We start from the raw sequence: 20,302 nt of genomic DNA, 5'->3' as shown, positions 1-20,302 counted from the left end.
ATTGAGGGTATTGTACTATATAAACGTCTGCATTTAAAATTAAGTGAATATAAAGAGGAAAAATTTATTTATTTGTTTAATTACATTTTATTTTTGCCCAAGAAAAATGCCCAAAATATATTTTAAGGGAAGTAGAGTAAAGAAACAACAACAAAAAAGATATTTCTGTTTTTATATCTTGTTGTAGGATTTTATTTCACTCCCTGTAACACCTAACATTGTTCCCAAACAATAGAACTTTTTTTGAACCCAGGCACTTTTACAGATGTATGCCACATCCGTATATCTCAATCAGGAGGCTGAGATAGGAGGATCAAGGTTCCTTTTGATAGGAGGCAAGGTTCCTTTTGCCTGCTCTGGCAAAAGGAAGAGACTATCTCAAAAACAAGCCAGATATGGTCACACACATCAGTAATCCCAGCTATTAGGTAAGAGGTGGTTAAGTGGTGGTAGGAAAAAATAATTTCATGGCAGGACAGGCAAAATCACAATGCCCTATCTGTAAAACACACAACTCAAAGCAAAAGGACTAGAAATGTGGCTCAAGTAGTAGAGTCCTTGCCTACCAAGCAACAGCCAGAGTTCAATCCTAGTACTGAAGTTTAAAAAAAACAAACTCCTATTCACTGTTTGGTCAGTACTCTATGTTGGCATTTGCCTTGGTTTTGCAATTGCTTCTTCCCTCTTTGCCAATTGTCTTTGATTCCAATTTCATTAGAGAAATGCTCCGGTGGCCTTTGAACCTATATGTAGCTATATTTGTTAGCATTGTGGCTCCCAAATGAGGAAAGGTCTACCTCAGACTTAAAACCAGGCTTCCAGGCTTCTGAGCTTTTCCTATCCCTGCCTTTCATTTTATAACTGGAAGAGGCATCACAACTTATATGTCGCTGAAGCTTCCCAAGGACTGATGAGACCCTGGCACAGCTGCCCCTGGTCTGCCAGGCGTCACTGAGACTTGGGGAGAAATCTCCAGTCTCCCTGGTTTGAGTGTGGGATTTAGCCTTGTTTTCTACACTGAGAAAGTAACCATTTGAATCCTTCCTTCAAAACTAGGTAGAGTAAGAAAATGCAGTGAGATTTATTTACTATGATACGGGTCACATGGCTCATCAACCCAAGCTTAATCTCTTCTTTGAAGAGTTGGTTTTTATTGTTTCCTTTCCATAAATGGAGTTTGCAGGAGGAGAGCTCAAACTTCCAACTGAAATCCTATGCTCATCTTTGTTGTCTAGCTTTTGCTATGCTTTCAGATGCAGCTATACTGGATAATGATATCAGTATTTTGTCACCATCACACATTGTATTGTTCTCAATTAGTTTTTAAAAATAAATTCTTCTTTCATGAATATGTAATTTCCATCCTCTTGGCTTAGGCTTCCTTCCATGTGCTGGGATTACAGCTGTGTGTCACCACACCCAGTTGTCTTCTTCGTATTTTAATAGCGCTAAATAATTTCAAAAGGTCTTAAAGGGCCTCTTGCCTTAATTAGTAGCCACATCCATGAAGGAAAGCTTTGGAACTGATTTCTGCTGCCTCATGAATTACACTTCCATTCTTTTTCTGCACTTGCTAGGCAGGGGCTCTGTGACTTGAACCATGGACCCTACCCTACTCTTCAGTCTTCAGTCCCTCATGGACACCTGCTTCTGTTCCGTTGTTGCCATTGCTCTCCTTTCTGGAACATTTTGGATTTTCCAAACTCTATTTGATTTTTTTACTATGTTTTGTCTCACTCCAACCAAGGAATTCTGTTCTCATGCTGGAAGAACCTGAGATGCAATGCATTAAACTTCATCTATTTAAGGTCACTCATCACAGGAAAATCTCTACTTACCAGTTCCCATGGGAAGAAGACAACTAATTATGAAGTGCCCTGTGTTTCTTCAAAATGTATAAATTTAATTTAAAGAATGTGTGAGGCTTGAATATCATCAATATTTTAAGCTGTTTTTCATAAAAATCCACCTTAAAGTTTGCAAATCCCATTAATGTAAACTTTAGTAGTCATTACAAATCTAGTGATAAAATTCTACAAAAACTTTTCCTGCAACTGATGATCCCAAGGAGTTAGCTGACGATGAGGGAATATAATTAATTATGCCACAGCCCCACACACTACTGACATATTAATGATATCTGAAATCTGCTTCGTTCTATTGCATCTTTACATCTTGATCAAAATTACTTAGCACAGTTCGACATCGTGTCCTAAACACTTTATTTTGGACCCAAGGCCTTGTGCATGCTAGGCAGCCACTATACTAAGCTCAATTTCCAGCAGCATCTCCTAGACCCTAAGGTTGATTTAAGGCTGAGCTCTACTCAACTCTCTGCCTGTGATGTGTTTGTCTAATTCTGCTGGTGTGTACTTAAGCAGTCATTCCCATTGTAGTTCTACAGGAATTGCTTTTGCAGTTCAGATCTGCACTATGGAAATTATATAGGATTCTTTGAAGCTTAAACTATTTGATCAGAAAAATAGTAAGCTACTAGTCCTGACCTAATTAACCTTTTAATTTTTTCCTTCCTTCTTTCCTCCCTCCCCTTCCTTTCTTCCTTCCTTCCTTTCTTCTTCCTTCTTTCCTCTCTCCCTACTTATCCCTCTCTCTCTTACAAGAAAGGGTGGAACTCCCTATAAAGCCCCAGATGGCCTCAAGCTTGCAATACTTCTGCCTCTGACTCCTGAGTGCTCGGATTACATATGTGCAGCACCTCTCCCAGCTTCCTTATTTATTGTTCATATTAAAGTTCTTCTTATTTTACAAAATGGTTGTCTGTTGAAAAAAAACAATAACTATCTCATTTTCAAATCATTTGGGAGCTAAAATTTAACCGTATGCTTGATGACTAAAAACATTTAATTGCTTTTTAGAGTTATTACCATTGTTTGCTCAGTTTGGACCTCAGGCTGTCACATGAAAGTGGTCAATTATAATGTGATTGCTTTATGTCCTACTTGAGGTGACATAAACCACAGCTCTGCTGAAATTGTGTTGTTTGTAACCAAGAACCATACACTTTGGTGAATTTTTCTTAGCCTAGTTTGAATATTAAACTTCTGCTTCCTTAACAATAGTTGTTCTTTGTGAACAGAATTTCCCTATGCTCATTCCTTATGCACAGGGAAATTTGAAAATGAATTTAAATTGTCACATTTTTATATAATCCTAAACTAGGTTATGTCTGTGGATATTATTACCATAATCTTATAAAATGAAATCATCACAGATTTTTCCCATTTATATTTTTCGTCTGTTATTGTTTTTAATTACTCCTGATGTTCACATTTTTCCTCCTATGCTTTTCTCAAATGCTAGTTCACTGGATTTTATTACAAACATCCCCTTTAAATATTACCAAAAATCTGCTTGTGTTCCAATATGCTAGACTTTATGGAAAATGGGTTGTTACCATTCATTTTTAGAATGAATTCCTTAAAATTTTGCAAATGCACCTTCAGTGTCTGTGGTTAACAGAGGGTTGGATGAATAGTTATTCATTACATAAATGCTGACTAAGCATGTGCTATATGTCCAGCAATGATCAACGAAACAATTCTAACCCAGATTCTTTCATCTTTATTTCTGAAATTCTATGACATAACATGGAAACAAATGTAAAATTAAGTTGCTTAAGTTGTATTCCTGTAGTTATCTCTCTTTTCTTCCTTCTTCTCTTCCTTTCCATTTCTCCTCTCTTCTACCTTGTTCTCCATCTTCCTCTTATCTGTTTCTCATTACATTTCTGTGGTATTCCTTTTTGTGCATGCCATTTTTTAAAAATCTAGTAGAGAATGAGATCAATGAAGCTAATTAATTATTCATTTTAAGAATACAAGAAATATATAATTAAACAAATACAATACTATTCTACCCCCAAACCAAGTGAAATCCTGTTATTTGCTACAATAGAGATGGAGCTAGAGATCATTATTTCTGCTTAACTGAAATTTCAGCTACAGAAAGATAAGTATGGGGATTGAAGCACATCTCAAATGTAAAGCACCTGCCTAGAGAGCATAATCTCCTAAATTCAAACTTCAGTATCATTCCCCCAAAAATGGACAAGGATGGCATAATCTCACTTGTATATAGAATCTCAAAAAGGTGATCTCATAGAAGTTCAGAGCAGAAAGTGGTTACCAAAGACTGGGGAAAATGGAGTGTGAGTAAGAAGGATTGATCAATGGGTACTGATACAGTTAGGGGTAGTCCTGAAACTATGTGGAACTGGGAATTCCCCATAAATTTTTTTACAAAGAGTGAAGTTAAGAAAAGAAATAAAGACAGAATGGACCCTTCATGGGGTCTGAAGTCTCCTTTTCTCTGTTGGCTTTGCTTACTGGCTTGCTCAGGAGTCAAGTGTTAGAGACCAGCTCACTGAGTTCTTAATAAGGTTGCAGAAGACATGACAGTGGCAATAGAAGTGCCTGTTGGCTTACTTCCTGACTGCCCACAGTTTCCTGTCCTGAGAAATAGCAGCCAAGGCAGACAGTGCCCACTGAGACCTGGTAAGCTTCAATTGCATCTTTAAAAGGAGTGGGCAAAGTTAAACAGCTCTATTTGAACAGAACATAAAAAAAATTAAGATAATTACCACCTGAAAGTCTTTTGAATATTCAATCTTTACAACTTTGCAAAGTTTGCACTCCAGGCATGCGGCTGCCTTAGGTCCTCAGATTATTAATTATAATTATTATTAATTATTATTAATCAGGCTTCCTAAAGTTACTGTTCCTTGTTCAGAAAAAAAATTTCTTAAAAATTACTTTTCTCTTTTTTTTAATTCAAATTTCTTTTTTTATTAGCATAAATAAATTGTACAAAAGGGTTTCATCATATTTACATACATGCATATAATGTGTTTTGATCAAATTACTATATTATGATACCCTTTCTATATACTACCTGTCTATATTAGTCTTTCTTAATCCCCCTCTCTCCTTTCCTCTAATTTTGAATTTTCATCTTTCCTACACTAGCCACCATACTCTCTGGTGATGCTGACAACAGAAGTGACCTCCCAGTGAGCCAGTTGATCACCACGGAATCAATCACTGACCTACGGGATACTAAGATGCTAAGCTGTGATGTCTAATAAGTCAGGTGTGTGCAAGCTTATTTTCTACCTGTGATGTTTTCAACTTATTTTTTTTTCATTTTTCTTTTATTATTCATATGTGCATACAAGGCTTGGTTCATTTCTCCCCCCTGCCCCCACCCCCTCCCTTACCACCCACTCCGCCCCCTCCCTCTCCCCACCCAATACCCAGCAGAAACTATTTTGCCCTTATTTCTAATTTTGTTGTAGAGAGAGTATAAGCAATAATAGGAAGGAACAAGGGTTTTTGTTGGTTGAGATAAGGATAGCTATACAGGGCATTGACTCACATTGATTTCCTGTGCGTGGGTGTTACCTTCTAGGTTAATTCTTTTTGATCTAACCTTTTCTCTAGTACCTGTTCCCCTTTTCCTATTGGCCTCAGTTGCTTTAAGGTATCTGCTTTAGTTTCTCTGCGTTAAGGGCAACAAATGCTAGCTAGTTTTTTAGGTGTCTTACCTATCCTCACCCCTCCCTTATGTGCTCTCGCTTTTATCATGTGCTCATAGTCCAATCCCCTTGTTGTGTTTGCCCTTGATCTAATGTCCACATATGAGGGAGAACATACGATTTTTGGTCTTTTGGGCCAGGCTAACCTCACTCAGAATGATGTTCTCCAATTCCATCCATTTACCAGCGAATGATAACATTTCTTCTTCTTCATGGCTGCATAGAATTCCATTGTGTATAGATACCACATTTTCTTAATCCATTCATCAGTGGTGGGGCATCTTGGCTGTTTCCATAACTTGGCTATTGTGAATAGTGCCACAATAAACATGGATGTGCAGGTGCCTCTGGAGTAACAGTCTTTTGGGTATATCCCCAAGAGTGGTATTGCTGGATCAAATGGTAGATCGATGTCCAGCTTTTTAAGTAGCCTCCAAATTTTTTTCCAGAGTGATTGTACTAGTCTACATTCCCACCAACAGTGTAAGAGGGTTCCTTTTTCCCCGCATCCTCGCCAACACCTGTTGTTGGTGGTGTTGCTGATGATGGCTATTCTAACAGAGGTGAGGTGGAATCATAGCGTGGTTTTAATTTGCATTTCCTTTATTGCTAGAGATGGTGAGCATTTTTTCATGTGTTTTCTGGCCATTTGAATTTCTTCTTTTGAGAAAGTTCTGTTTAGTTCACGTGCCCATTTCTTTATTGGTTCATTAGTTTTGGGAGAATTTAGTTTTTTAAGTTCCCTATATATTCTTGTTATCAGTCCTTTGTCTGATGTGTAGCTGGCAAATATTTTCTCCCACTCTGTGGGTGTTCTCTTCAGTTTAGAGACCATTTCTTTTGATGAACAGAAGCTTTTTAGTTTTATGAGGTCCCATTTATCTATGCTATCTCTTAGTTGCTGTGCTGCTGGGGTTTCATTGAGAAAGTTCTTACCTATACCTACTAACTCCAGAGTATTTCCTACTCTTTCTTGTATCAACTTAAGAGTTTGGGGTCTGATATTAAGATCCTTGATCCATTTTGAGTTAATCTTGGTATAGGGTGATATACATGGATCTAGTTTCAGTTTTTTGCAGACTGCTAACCAGTTTTCCCAGCATTTTTTGTTGAAGAGGCTGCTATTTCTCCATCGTATATTTTTAGCTCCTTTGTCAAAGATAAGTTGCTTATAGTTGTGTGGCTTCATATCTGGATCCTCTATTCTGTTCCACTGGTCTTCATGTCTGTTTTTGTGCCAGTACCATGCTGTTTTTATTGTTATTGCTTTGTAATATAGTTTGAAGTCAGGTATTGTGATACCTCCTGCATTGTTCTTTTGACTGAGTATTGCCTTGGCTATTCATGGCCTCTTGTGTTTCCATATAAATCTAACAGTAGATTTTTCAATCTCTTTAATGAATGTCATTGGAATTTTGATGGAAATTGCATTAAACATGTAGATTACTTTGGGGAGTATCGACATTTTTACTATGTTGATTCTACCAGTCCATGAGCATGGGAGATCTCTCCACTTTCTATAGTCTTCCTCAATCTCTTTCTTCAGAAGTGTATAGTTTTCCTTGTAGAGGTCTTTCACATCTTTTGTTAGGTGTACACGTAGGTATGTGATTTTGTTTGAGGCTATTGTATATGGAATTGTTTTCATACCTTCTTTTTCCGTTTGCTCATTGTTAGTGTATAGAAATGCTAATGATTTTTCTATGTTGATTTTATATCCTGCTACCTTGCTATAGCTATTGATGATGTCTAGAAGCTTCTGAGTAGAGTTTTTTGGGTCTTTAAGGTATAGGATCATGTTATCTGCAAATAGGGATATTTTGACAGTTTCTTTACCTATTTGTATTCCTTTTATTCCTTCTTATTGCCTAATTGCTCTAGCTAGGAATTCCAGTACTATGTAGAATAGGAGTGGAGATAGTGGGCATCCTTGTCTGGTTCCTGATTTTAGAGGGAATGGTTTTAGTTTTTCTCCATTAAGTATAATGCCGGCTGTAGGTTTGTCATATATAGCTTTTATAATGTTGAGGAACTTTCCTTCTATTCCTAGTTTTCTTAGAGCTTTTATCATGAAATGATGTTGGATCTTAAAAAAAATTTCTTAAAAATTACTTTTCTCAATGGCTACTCACTTTATCATAAAATTACATATTCTCAGTGCTATTAATTGAGTTACGTATTACTCCTTACAATTCCCAATTTTCTTTAAAACTTACCCTAATGCACTAGGAACTGGTTTTAGCCATGCCCATTTTAACCTTACCCATCTGAGGAGCAGCTCTAATTTGTTTATAGACAACACTGAAAGTGACAGATACTGTTTTTAAATTTCTTGATTACTGGGAAATTAGTCAGGAGTAGTTGAATTGTTTGTCAAGGCATACATGTGCCTGTGTCCTTGTGTTCTTTTTTCCATTTTCGTACATTAGGTGGTTTTTCTTGATGGAGTTAGGGTTTAAACTAATTAGTAATTGTTTCTAGGTGATTACCAATTTGTGCTGCATCTTACAAATCTTTTAAGAGCTTGTATTGTTGTAGGTTGAGGGAAATAAAAAAATCTGGCATTAAAAATATTTTGATACATCATTACATTTATTGATACTATAATCATGTTTATGGTGTGTCGTACTGTGTAAGAAATTTTCCTTGTGATTGTCAAATCACCTGTAGACCTTTAGATAGAAAAATTAATGATTATAGCTAAATATTTACTAAAACTCCAAAAGCTAGAAGATGATGCATTTAATCTAAATGAAAATAAATGCTAAAACTTCAGTGAGTCAAAGGACAACTTTTCTAAGGAGATACATCTGTAAACATTTTTCCAGTACTCTACTTTGGAGATGCTTTCCTGTAGTTCAGGGCAGGGAACTCTTAGTCATTTTTCTGACTAAATGGATAAGGGTATGACATGAACCCAGAAACTGATGCGGACTGATATTAGCATTCTTCAGTAGTAATAGCTGAAAGTGTGGCAGGAGCCTAGGGAAATTCAGTTTGGTCAAGAGATGGTGGAGACTGACCAAATAAAATGTTTTGAGAGTCCCACTTAGGACATGCCATGTCCTGTCTAGGAAATGCCCCATTTAGAAAACGTGGTTGGGAATATCCTTGGAACCTCCTTTTACTCACAACTCTCTATTGAGTGGCTATTAAGTTAGTCCACTACCTCATGATAAAAGAGGATGTTTTTGCAGAAGTGAAAGTCCCTGAGCTAGTGAATGCACTGAGGGTGGGGAACCCATCCTCAGATGACTTTTTGAGACACACAGTACTTAAAGCCCCATACATATGAAATGAATCTCATGCATGCTATTATAACAGAATGCATTATGGGTAGGACATTCACAGTCAAAAATAAGTTATATAACATTCTCTTATCAGTTGAAACTGTCAATCATAAGAGGGATGCCCCTTTCACAGACACCCCTTCAGCCCCAGCTTCTACTTTAAATAACCATCCTGATAGAAAATTGGAACTTGAGCTTGTTCACTCAGGTCCACTCCTGTCTATGGGAGTGTACTCCACTTCTCATAAATCTATGCTTTGCCAGCTACTTCTGTGCATTCTGTCCAAAGCTTTGTTCAGTCCTCTAAAAACCTGACACTTTAACAACTGAGAGATACTCAGACCTATCTGACCAATTGTTCCACTTGAGATGAAATAGAAGATGGGACCCACCATAAAATGAACTACACATTGTCCTCTTCATTTGTAAGAATTCCTTTAGAACAAACAAAACCAACAAACAAAAACTTTTCCCTAGATAAATTAAAATTAAATACTTAATAAATTGAAAATAAAATAAAGCAGAAGAGCTTTATTTATTGTTTATTGATTTTATTTATTGTTTATTTATTTTATTGGTGAAAAGCCACATTTTCACCAATTTGTGTGGATGTCACAGAGCTGGTGATAGGATAAAATAGGAATAGAAAAACTTCAAATTCTCTCACAAACACTTTCTTTTTCTTTTCTTCTTGCCAAGTTGAGTTGACAAATATAAAATATATAAAATACTATCTACTTCAGGATAGAGTTTAGGTAAAAGAAAAGTTACTCTCTAATCCTTCAATTCAACATCATCTCCAATTTTTTCAAGTGTCAAGCCTTTACAATATTCCATAGTAATGTGTCAAAATGTAACTCTGCCACGTCGTCACACTGTCTCTTGAAATTTATACCACCACACACATTACCTTCTTACAAGTCTGTATGAAGGATGACGAGAGACGAAGTATGGGACCACACAAAACACGCACCAAGCCTGAAGTTGAAGATGTTCCAGAATGTGCTGAGTTAAAACACAGCCAGGAGAGGTTTGGAAGATTTGTACTATGCAGCCAGCATAAGCATGATAGAAAGTTGATGTAAGTAAGTGATTTAAAAGTCATCCACACAAATGCAAAGATATCAGATTTGCTTTTTTAAAACATGGCTTATATCAAATTTGTAAATTTGTATTAACAGGATATGTTGTTAAATTCAATCAAATCTAATAAAATATTTCTGTATTAAACTCATATATGAAAGGACTTTAAGGACTCCATGACCTCTACATATGTGTTCACAATATGATTTCTACACTCGAAGGTCTAAGCAGTTAATGACAGAAGAAGACACAATGATGATGGAACACATTCATAAACTGGTTTAGTAAAGAAGGAATGTTGTTACAAGAACACATTTTCCCAAAGGTTGAAATGTACATCAACTTGATTATTAATTTGAAATTTTATTTCCCAGACATCAGGAAAAGGAACCATGCTCTCCAGAAATTTCCAAATAATAATACTATCCTTTCTCATTTATTAACTCATTTATAGTTTTTCTTTTCCATGTTTCCTACACAACTTGCCAACTCTATGTAAAATCAAGCTGGTTAATTTCACTATTTTTTTTCTCTGCTCCTCCTGGCACTTTTTTTGTGTCCCACTGTGGATGATTCTATATAATCAAAGGTGTCCTGTTCTAATTTGCTCATTTCACTGACAGTGCAATGTGACATAGTCTACCCCTCCTCCCCACCATTCATCTGGTGGGACTGTGACAATGCACCAGTCCTCATTACCGGAGCTGGTGTTGTGCAGGGTCCATTACATTTTGCAGGGTCCATTATATTTTGCAGGAACTGCTCCTGGGAAACAATTTGTATGTCCTCAAAGTCAAACTCAGTAATGTCAGCAGGACTATTTTGATCTCTAAAACTGTTTACTGGCTAGTAGCAAGAGGGCATCTTTTGGGCAAGCTTGGATAGAATCCTCTGAGTTGGGAGATTTATCCCTCCACTGGATCCTTCATAATATGTGCAAAATCACAGGAGTTTGTGCTCCTGCTATCTCGTGCTGAATTGGAGCAAAAGTCCAAAACGTTCTTGAGGCAGGTAGAGTTAAACAACCAGAGCTCTTGACACACCATATCTGCTTTAAGGGGGATGTACGCCCTTCAGTTCTTACCCCTACAATCTTAGAGACCTTCCAGCTCTGAGATACATTCACATAGCTCAGGGAATAGCTTTCTCCATTTTTTCACCCAGATTCACACCACCAGTTTTACAAATGGAAATGATTCCACTGAGCAGAACTGTTGAGCAATTTACATTTTTGGCCTTAACATCATTATGCATCAAAAACATCAGCTGATTCCACACCTCACAAGCAATGAGTAAATGCTTTACTAGAACATTTACTAAGATTTCAACTTAATGAAGTCATTCTGCTTAGCTCTCCTTCTCCACTTGTTATGATGCATTTTCCCCCAAAGCAAATTTCATGTTTTGTTCCAGAGTCCAGAAAGTGTAGGACCTAGGATGAACTTTCAGTCACCCTAGGGTGCACATGTACTCTAGTCTTCTTCAGTGCTGCTCCAGCAAAAATGTCAATCCTTGGACAATCAGGTTCGAACTGTATTTTTGCACTAGCCATATGATAATACATCTGTTGTAATGGATATTTGGGTGCAAAATTTATATCCGCAAATGTCAATAATTATTTTTAAAATACCTTTTGCATAAAATTCAGTCTAAGGTTCAGTCATTTCTAATGTAGAGATTAAGTTATAGATCATGACATTCAGCTAAAAATAATTTTCAAATTATTTATTATTTGAAATAATAATATTTTTTCAACATCATAAATAGCACTCTTTATTTCCATAACATCTCTTCAAATCTATGTTACTGGAATGTCTCCTTTTGTTATACTCCCAGTCAACAAAAGGTTTGCTCATCTCTTTCCTTGAAATTTTACTCAAACCTCTGTGACCACCAGTGTTAATTTTAGCCTAAGTATTCAGACCTTGATATAATTGCTTTCAAGGCAATGGTGTGCCAGACAACCTACTAGTCACCCACCGCCATAATTCTACCACAAGAAAAGAAAGAAATAGGTAAGAAGAATGGAAGAGATGTATGAGCTTATGGAAATGATAGTGAGAAAATCCTGGAACAGGAGACAGACAATAAGGCAGATGCAGAAGAGGAAGGAGCTGATGAGGAAGGAGAGGAGGAAGACCCAGTTGTGAAGGGAGGATAGACATAATCCTGAGCACTGAGACAGGTATGGCCAATAGGCAACTGAGGATGCTGAAGATGATGGCTGTAGACAATGACAGTATATAACAAGAGAAAAAGGGGATTAGATATCAATGGAGAAGATTAAACAAAAGGAAAGAATGGACATTGTTGACCAATAGCATGTATTCTCCTGTCTCAGTCTAAACTCAGCCTCTCTGGCAGGGTTCTTGCCCTATGTTGCTCAGGTTCTGCAGAACAGGAGTTCCCTCCAGACACAGCAGCCCAAGGAGATCCCAGCAGAGGCTGAGGGATCACTGAAGCCACTTGTCCAGATGAGCACACGGCAAGGTTCTCCCTGTGCTTTCCAGCTTAAATGCTGCTCTTAAGCAAATCAAAGTGAAGTTCAACTTTGTGTTCACTCATTTTTGTTTTTAATGAGTGACTTGACTATTGTCATCCAGGTCACCAAGATTCTTTTTCTATTCTAAAATTTCACTGTTTTACCTGAGTATGTCTCATTGTTTTAATGATTCTAGTTTACTTCAAGAAAATCTTCTTGAATCAAATATCTACGTATTGTTCAGCTTTATTTATTTTGTTATTCTTCAGGAACACAAATTCAGGCATCAGATCAGACCCCAAGTTGCTCACTATCACCATCTTTCCACAAACAACATTACTAAGATAGAAGACTGTCATCTCCTTTAACAGAAGAAGAAAGTTACTTATTTTAGAAAACACATTTTTTGGGATAAATATTACACAACTCACTCTGTTGGGCATTACCTCATTTAAAACTCATTGGAGCACTGTGATGAAAAGATGCCATGACAACCAAGCAGTGTCCCGTTCTTCCCTACCTAAGTTCACACAGCTAAAAAAAGTGTGAGATTTAATACCAACTTGTTCCAGTATTGCCTGTCCTTCCACTGTACCATGGTATGTCTACATCAAATATGTGTCTTTTTAAAACTTCTCACAGTGGGTAATATCTTCTTTGGTGATTTCACAAGGTCAGAAAATATTTGACAGATGAGACAGTAACTTACATGAGTTGTGGTATAAAGAAGGTTTCCTTTGACTTGCATTATTTTACAAATAGGAAAATTAGATCTGTTATTTTCAAAGAATTTGTGCATAGATTATTTAAACTAATACAACAAAATGAGAAAATCTGCACAGTTGTGGCTTAGATATTTAGTATTATAGATACTATATTTCCTCCATATAGATACTGAGCGAGAGAAAAAAAGACAGTCAATTGTTTACAACAGCTATTTATTTTTGCATGGAAGTGTATTTTAAATATCTTTTATCCTCAAGAGTTTCCTTAAGTTTCCAGAAAATGTTACTATTTTACAAATCTTTCATGTATATATATATATAAATTTATGAACTTATAATTGTTCCAAATCCTCTGCTTTATGAAAATTAGATAATTTGACATTTAGAAAAGGAAAACTATCCTGATTTCAGAAAGTACAAGATTAAAATCAACAGTGAGCATGTAGCAGGTAATTTTATGCACCCCCATAAGAATATCACACAGAAGATACATCTCTAGGAGAAGGAAGGTGATAGTTTAGAAATTATAAATAAATATCTTACAATTTCTATAGCAATCCTTGTATTTAATGTATTTAATACTTTAATATAGAACTGTAATTAATAAGTTTAACCATCCCATATCCACAGCTATGAAATATTGGATGTTGTTAAACCAGGGAAATTTACAAGATGAGATTAACTTGAAGGTTGAGTGTTACATGTTTCTTGATCTTGTTTTAATCCATGGCTGGAAGTTTGACATTTTAAACCACTACCCTGCTATTAAATCTTCTATAGGGCTAAGACAATGCTCAGTGTAGCCATGGGTCTCATGAGGGTTTCTTGGCACTGAGCTCAGGGTCACCAGCTTTGCTTTTGGTAAAATGGCATCCATTTGTCCCACAAATCATTCAAGCAGTCTGTCCTCTGCTCACCTTCCCTACCATTCCAGATTAGTTGTGCACATCATCTCCATCTAAGCAATTCTTCCTCCCACTTAGCTATCACCTGAAAACTCAGAGCCAGGTTGAAGGAATCTGGACATTTCTGCTCAAGTGATTCCCAATTCTAGGGTCAATCTTCTAACTACAACTACTGCTATCAGTTCTGTTAGACAGTTGTAATTCAGATTCAATTCAGAGAAATTAATCTTCAAACTAACTCATGAAAGGAAATTTATTGATACACCAAAGAAGGAAGTTCAAGTTGTGAGTTTTCAGGAATAAATGGATTTAGAGATCTCAATAATATAATCAGAAATTGAATGTCTATTCACTCTGCATTCTGTATTGGATTCGTGGCACCAAAATGTTAGGAAAAATGTCACTTGCAAAGAAAGCTCATGAGAAAAGTCTCACATCCAAGAGCAGGGTTTAATGACAGGCTCGAGCTGTCAGGCTGGCTGGGGAAAGACTCTGGGCTGGGTGTGGCTTTTATAGAAGACGGAGCTTGAGGAAGTTAGCATGTGTGCAGGATTCTCTGTTAGGGGTGGAGCTGTCTTAGAGCATGGGAATTTCTGTTAAAGGTCGAGCTGCCATTGGGGTTGAGGATGCCCAGAGGAGGCTCCATTTCTCAAGAAGTCAGGTGTGAGGATAAAATGGCCACCTATTCACAAAATGGCAACATTATTACTCTATCAAGCTCTATTTTATTTTATCAAAAAAGGACATTATTTACCATAGGCTCATAGCATTTTCCAATAACATTTTTCTTACTATTCACAGAACCAAAGGTATTTTCTTTTCTGGATTGTATGTCAAACAACAGACTATTTCCTGAGTCCAGCAAAATGCAGTCACTTACTTGGCCAGGACAATCATACACCTATTCCTTAGATAACACAGAAATAGGATATTTTCATGTAAACCACAAAGAAAAGACTTTTCAAAATAACTATGTATTTTCCCATCAAAAGAATGGAAAAGGGAAACTAAAATAAACTGATGAAAAGATAGGAGCTGTATTTACTACACTTGAAAAAAATGTAATGGTAAAGTGTGATATATAGATAAATGTATAGTTCATTACAGCAACAATATATAGCAATGATGTGATGATGTTTATACTGCATTGGGTCTTCCTTTGGTTATTTATTGTTTTCTTTTCTTGAAACACAACGTAAAGACATAAAGCAATAAAAATCTGGAGGAAGAGCTCCTGTCAGTCCATGATAGCTGTTTAAATTAATAAAGATATTTTAAAGAGATAAGCCAGTTCATGTCTTGTAGAGTTAAAGCTTTCAACTAGGGATATTGAACTCTATAGGCAATAAAAGTGAAAGGTCATCCTTGAGACTATACAGAAGTGATAGGGCTTTCTGCAAGTGGTGCTTGTGTGCACATGCTTGTGTTTGTGGTACAAAAGCAAAAGAGAACATCTATGTATCCACAAAGAATGATTTCTTTTCTTTAAATATTCTCTTTCAATCATAAACAGTAAATACTATATGGAAATCAATATATTCTTTTTCACTTGTCTATTAAATTATAAATACTAAAGTAGCCATTATCTAACGGAAGATTGATTTTCAGAGATATCCATACTTTAAAACAGACTAATTCATTCTTATGTATAAAATACACCTAGTTTGACAGCTTTACCATGTTAAATTTTTGAAAATTCAGATTTAAAAAAAAATCTCTTTGTTTTTGAGATGGTTTATGAGATACACATACTTAGCACCTTTCTCTCTCAAAATTATTTCAGAATAAATGACCACACATAAAAATAAAATTTAATTTACCTCACCATTTTAAAACTAGGAGGAGTGCCACAAACAGACCTGAAGGGTGAAGAATTAATGGATTCAATAAAGCAAGTGAGAAAGGAAGGACATAAAAGTAAGTTCACATTTAAGCTGAGTCTGGAAATGGTGCCATGAAGCAAGCTGCAAAGAACAGAGTATAGGAGGAAGTCAGCTTTGCATTCTTGGAAAGCTACAAAAGAAGGGGCAAATTGAAATGTATGCCAAGTATGTGGTGGCTATGAGGATGGAAATATCATCCTGGATTACCCAGACAGGCCCTATATACCTTTATGTCCTGAAATGAAAGGACAAAGATAAGAGAGTCACAGAAGATGGATGACAAAAGCATCAATTGTCATGATGTGGACAAACCTTAGTTATGTCTTGTGATAGTAATTTGTTAATAATTTAATGCTTAAAACACCTATGCCATTTTATTTTTTCCATATTGCTTAAAAGTGAATATCTATCAAGGTTCAATATAAATATTTCACATGAGTACTATGTAAGTTATGTAGAGTGGCATATTGCCAATTCCTTGTATGGTACTTGTTGGCAATAATGGCACCGATAGGTTTCGGTTCTTACTGCACCCTTAAGCTTCTGTTTCCCAGAGTCACAGTCCAGCCTCAAGTCTAACTTGAATCCTCCTTCTGCCCCAACCTCCAATCAGCATGAACCATATTATCCTAACCAACCAGATCATGCTGAGTCTCACTGAGGGGTATTTAAGCACCTGCCTTTCTCTCTCTCTCTCTCTCTCTCTCTCTCTCTCTCTCTCTCTCTCTCGGCTGTCTCTGCTCTCTCCCTCTCCCACCTGGCAATAAAGAATCTCTTTGCCAGATCACTCCTCTCCACATGGTCACTTTTGGGGCCTATATTTCCTTACATTTGGTGCCGTGACTCGGATGGAGGCTCCCCACTAATCCTGGTGGGACCCCCATTCTGACTCACCCCATGACCACCCTGAGGACGTGACTAGCCAGGACTCATCCTCCTGATTGCCCTCGCTTGCATCCAACACCGGACATTCTTTGGTGAGTCCACCTACCCTTCCCTCCCTTTGCGGTCTCTCCCTTCGGTGTCTCTGGGTTTTAGAACATTTCCCCTGCTTTGGGCTATCTCTGGGCAGCTCAGACGGTAGAGGGATCCCCTTCTCCACAGGGTTTGGATTTTACAGGGTCCGGGATCCTACAAAACCTAGGCCTAGGTAATCCAAGCCACCGGCCTCTGGCCTGCAAACCACCTGTACTCAGTGATGGCTGATTCTCGTGCATTTTGCGTTTTCTCGGATATTTGTGCTGCACGAGGATGCTCCACAGTACATAATATCCTCCTGTCCCATTCTGGGACCAGGTCCCTCATAATGGGTGCCTCTACATCTTCTCTGCCATCTGACTCTCCATTGAGATGCCTCCTCAATAATTTAGAAAGCTTGGGTTTGACCCCAGACATAAAAACAAATAATTTAATCTGCTTTTGCACTCAAATCTGGCCCATTTATCCTTCAGACAATCAAAGTCACTGGCCCTTTTTTGGGTCTTTAAATCCCAACCTTTTATGGGACATATAGCTACTGTGAGCAATCAGGATGATGGGGAGAGATTCCATTATTTCCAAGCCTTTTCATACCTCCTTCTAAATCCGGCTCTCTGACTTCAAATTCTCCCTCTGTACTTTCTGTTCCCCTGCGAAGATTCTATCAGCCTGTAAATGCATTTCTAAATCAGCCAATTCCTCTCCAAACCTCCTCCTTCCCCATGTAAACAGACTTCTTTCACTGCTTACCATACCTATCTCCTCCTATCTTCCTGAAAAAGTTTCTGCATCATGGAGTTAAGCAAGCCACTCCTTGCCAATTCTGACCCCAAGGCAGTTCCAGCTCTGGGAGATCTCATGCTTTATTCAGTGACTGGAGAGTGGAGGTTTCGTTTCCTGAAAGCCTGCCAGTACCAATTAATGGGAGCAACCTACAGACACAGGTGATGGCTAATCCCTTAAGCGTGTGTCATGCCTCCAGGCTCTGCCTTCCCCCTCCCTTACCTAAGATGTCAGCACACCTTTTCTGCCTCCTCCATGGTCTTACCATATGTCCTTTGTTTCTGTCTGCCTTCCCCTCCCTGGCCTTACTGGGACCCTGCCTCCCATGAAAAACCTGTAACATGTTGCCTTATGACTTAAGCTATTCCAATTAGTTTGCCATGCCTCTCAGTCTAATGTAACTTTAAATCAGCTGCTTTACAAAAGCACTTGCAAAAACCTGCAGCTGCCATGCTTATGCTCTAACTCTGCCCCTACAAGGGGAGGAGGGAAAGCAAAGAGGCACAACTGTGTGCAGGATGCTGGCTCCTGGACACAGAAGAAATGCCTGCCATAGCTAAGAAAATCCATAGAAAGGATCCAGTACATCCTGGGCCGCCAGCCACACGTGGTGATGGCTGTGACCCACTGCCACATCCCATAGAATAAATGCATGCAGAGTACACGGGAAAGGGGGAGGGATGACAGGCCACAGGATCAGGCCTAGACAGTCAGGGTCATTTGTCCCAGGTGTGTGTGGAGGGAGTGGCACCTTGCACAAGTCCTGCTTTACAAGCATAAGGTCCTGAGTTCAAGCCCAGTACAGTCAAAGTAAAAATAATAATAATATTTGGTGCTGAGGAAGTAGCTCAATGGGAGAATGTCTGCCCAGCATGTACAAAGCCCTGGGTTCAATTCCCCAGCATTACTTAAATAAATAAATAATGGTAAAGAAGATAAGTGGCATTAATGTCACTTCAGCCATCTCATGGTGGAAAAATGTAATTTAATGTAGACCAGATCCCTCATTCTTCAAGTAAGGAAACTGAGGCCCAGAACAGTTCAGAGACTTGCTCTCCAGAGTGTCAGGTGTCAATGTAAAATAACAACTTTACTTTACAGCAACAACCTATCAGAAAGCATACCATGGTGGACTCAGAGTTACAGATGAGAGAGGTTCTCCTCAAAGATAAATTTCTAACAGTCAGCTTTTTGTAAAAAACTCAGACTGTAGCTGAAGGGGAAAGTCACTGAGCCAAGTAATACAGCTAGTCATGTCTGTATTTATGGCTATGTCTGTATGTCCAGGACCTTACTAACAGGAGAGAAAAAGATAAGAGACACCATGGCCTCATTGCTGCTCTCAGAGACGGCCCCACCTGACTGGGGACTGCATCCTGAACTTCCTACTGTGGTGGACAGGAGGGGCACTTCTGTAGAGAATGCTTAAGGGGGAACAGCCTGGGAGACAGCCCTGCCCCCAACCAGGACCCTGCCCTCTCCAAGGGTAACCACTGGAGGTCTAAGTGCCCCCATCACCAGATGGAAGGTCAGATGCCACCTCCTATGGATTGATGGGTGATGCGTCCCAGCCTCTTGTCCCACACTCCACTTCTTGGCATCAATGTTGAGGAGCCATAATGGCAGAAAAACAAAAAGGTCATTTTCCTCCTAGACGGTGGAGCTTGTTTCTCTGTTTTACCTTTTTCTCCTGGTCCCCGGTACAATGACAAAAGTTATCACTTGGGGTAAATCTGGTTAGTCCCTAGAGCTCTAGTTTACCTGGCCTCTGGCCTGCTCTTGGGGAGATCTCCTTTTCTGTCACTCTTTCCTCATAGTACCTAAAACTCCAGTGTCCCTGCTGGGATGGGATTTACTATCTCAACTAAAAGCTCAAATTCTCCTCCCCGCAGGCAGCTATCTCTGCTGCTCCCTCCTTCAGGAACAAAAAAGATTCCATTTTCAGAGCCTGGGTGTACACCACCATGAGGCTCACCACTCCAATATTGTTTGCCAATTAACTCTCCCTTCCCCTATGCTGCCCCTTGCCAGCTCGAAGAAGCCAGAGCAAACACAATACCCCCTTTCCTTAGCAAACAAAAAAGGGAGGAATGTTTGCAATAATGGCGCCTATAGGTTTTGGTTCTTACTGCACCCTTAAGCTTCTGTTTTCCAGGGTCACAGTCCTGCCTCAAGTCTAGCTTGAATTCTCCTTCTGCCCCAACCTCCAATCAGCATGAACCATAAGATCCTATCTAATCAGATCATGCTCACTGAGGGGTATTTAAGCCCTTGCCCCTCTCTCTCTCTCTCTTTGTCTGTCTCCCTCTCCCACCAGGCAATGAAGAATCTCTTGGCCAGATCACTCCTCTCTATGTGGTCACTTTTGAGGCCTATATTTCCAACATCATTCATTTGCAAAAGTTTTAGCAGCCATCAAGTTTCCTTTTCAATTGCAAATCCTCTGCTAGCTCAGAGCTAGACTAAAAGAAAACAGTATGGAAACTTCCATTCACAGGAAGTGAGAATTAGCATAAGTCACCCTAATACCAGGACTGTCCAAATCCCTCTCCACTCACAGGTTATTGGTTATCAGGGAATGCCCCAATCTTTCCTCTCCCACAGGTTATTCATGTTTTA

At 38.4% G+C, this 20,302-nt stretch overlaps 1 protein-coding gene across 1 annotated transcript in view; it reads right to left on the bottom strand.

Annotated features, from left to right (window-relative positions):
* Nucleotides 1-3,585: 3,585 nt before the first annotated feature.
* Nucleotides 3,586-20,302, bottom strand: part of LOC109678055 (putative monooxygenase p33MONOX) — a 111,594-nt gene continuing 94,877 nt past the window's right edge. The window contains exon 6 of the transcript XR_012446261.1: nt 3,586-3,787. The gene's annotated coding sequence lies outside the window, so the exon portion shown is untranslated. The remainder of the gene's footprint in view (nt 3,788-20,302) is intronic.

Source organism: Castor canadensis, chromosome 3 (assembly GCF_047511655.1).
Source record: "Castor canadensis chromosome 3, mCasCan1.hap1v2, whole genome shotgun sequence".
Lineage (NCBI taxonomy): Eukaryota > Metazoa > Chordata > Mammalia > Rodentia > Castoridae > Castor > Castor canadensis.
Note: the sequence above shows the minus strand (reverse complement) of the source record. Positions and strands in the feature narration are given on the sequence as shown.